Source organism: Lytechinus variegatus, chromosome 11, assembly GCF_018143015.1.
Source record: "Lytechinus variegatus isolate NC3 chromosome 11, Lvar_3.0, whole genome shotgun sequence".
NCBI lineage: Eukaryota > Metazoa > Echinodermata > Echinoidea > Temnopleuroida > Toxopneustidae > Lytechinus > Lytechinus variegatus.
Genome location: NC_054750.1, coordinates 2360162 through 2361812, shown reverse-complemented (window position 1 = coordinate 2361812; position 1651 = coordinate 2360162).

Here is a 1651-nt window from a genome sequence, read left to right as displayed (position 1 = left end):
GAACTCGCTCAGTCACACACATGAATGACACGCAATTGTTACATAGCGCCATCTGCGTTATAAAGCAAGACAGACTCAGACTCTAAAATTTCTATAGGTTTTTTATTGATTTGATTGATTGATTGATTGATTGACTGACTGACTGATTGATTGATTGATTGATTGATTGATTGATTGATCGATCGATCGATCGATCGACTGACTGACTGACTGACTGATTGACTGACTGACTGACTGATTGATTGATTGATTGATTGATTGATTCATTCATTCATTCATTCATTGTTGGATGGGTGTAAAAAGAATTCAAATCAATCTTTAAAATTTTCAAGAAAAAAACAAAATAAGGTACTTTCACCAAACTCAAAACATCCAATTACCATTTGAAGCTGCTAAAAAATGTATTTGAACAGTAAACTGTGTTAAAATAACTACATTGCATGAATCAGTATAACAGAGGTCGTCCCATATGGGAGAGTTTCGAGGGTGGGAAAGGGAGTGTTTCCACAATCCCAGCCTGCATTGTCTGACATATTTTTTGTTATCATAAACAAACAAAGAAAATACGAAATTATGCAAGAAAGCTAGAACACAAGTATGAATAGTCTGTTGGGATGAAAATAATCATAATTCAGCACAAGATGACAAAACAATACAAAAACAAATAAAAAAGATAAGCAAAAGAAAATAACAGACCTATCAGAGATAACAAAACGAGAACAAAATACAACAATACGAGTCAGGACACTTGGCTGATATATATTTAAAAAGTACATTAGTAGAGCGGTACAGAGACGGAGAGATCAAGGGGGATAAATAAAGAGACGGAGAGTGGGGAGAAGCGAAGGAAAGAGAGAGAGGGGGATCATCTGGAGTGAGGTGGAATCAATGAAATCAATCTGAACAAGATATAGTGATTTTCCTTTGCAAGCATTCGAGCTAGTGCTCAATCAAAGGCCAGATCCTATATAATTATTTTGTAGGCCATTGCTGAATATGCTTCTTAAATAATGTTCCATTTTTTAGAGAGGCGGTAGGCAATCATGCTGAAGAACTGAAAACAAATATACAGTGCTTCCTAGAAAAAAACGAAACCGAAATTTAGCGATCATTTATCATTACTTAATCATGACCTACCAATTTAAAGCTTAGAATCTCCTCTTTCATCTGATATATTTAGATTACTTCTCATTCACGCATGAGTGAGCATATACAATTTGAAGAAAGGATATCAAAAACTCATTTGGCGGGGGGTATCTGGGTATCAAAAAGAAAACCACATTTTTGAAAAGTTCAATATCTCCTCTTTAAATTGATACCTAAATTACAGAAAATGGTCAAGAAATTAAAGTTCTGGTCATTTGAAATAAGGCTTGAATTTCAATAATTTCATAAAATGAAGAGGTTCTCCAGGCTGGCTTTCAAACTCACTCAACACTCCGTTTTGTTGACGATCAGCCATGCATTAAATCTTTTGTTCACCATGCGAAAGCTTCTGTGGGAAACCGGTGAAAACACGTTTATCTCATGAAATTATGGAAATACAAGCCTTATTTCAAATGACCAGAACTTTTTTTATTTCTTGACCATTTTCTGTAATTGAGGTACCAAATTAAAGAGCAGATATTGAACTTTTCAGAAATGTGGTTTT